This window comes from Mizuhopecten yessoensis, unplaced genomic scaffold, assembly GCF_002113885.1.
Source record: "Mizuhopecten yessoensis strain PY_sf001 unplaced genomic scaffold, ASM211388v2 scaffold716355, whole genome shotgun sequence".
In the NCBI taxonomy this organism is placed as follows: domain Eukaryota; kingdom Metazoa; phylum Mollusca; class Bivalvia; order Pectinida; family Pectinidae; genus Mizuhopecten; species Mizuhopecten yessoensis.
The window spans coordinates 1,439,141-1,439,553 of record NW_018480075.1 but is presented as its reverse complement, the minus strand read 5'-3'; positions in this window follow the sequence as shown (position 1 = coordinate 1,439,553).

Genomic DNA, 413 nt, shown 5'->3' with positions numbered 1-413 from the left:
TTTATCAAGGTCAAGGTTACGTAAAATTCTGATCTCCAGTATATCTTAAATAATTAACAACAGGTACTGGATAAAGTTTGAAGTTATTTGCTTAGTACAGCTATTAACTGTATTTCAGCTAAAACTATTTCATTCATTCATACCAGTATGAACATTCTGTTAGCATTACAGTTCAACATTAATACTGGTGTTGAACTGTATGTAAGCATAATTTCAGTAATTTATCAGCATGAACCGTATGTTAGGATTAAGTAACATATAAGTAATTTATCAGCATGAACCGTATGTTAGGATTAAGTAACATATAAGTGATTTATCAGCATGAACCGTATGTTAGGATTAAGTAACATATAAGTGATTTATCAGCATGAACCGTATGTTAGGATTAAGTAACATATAAGTGATTTATCAGC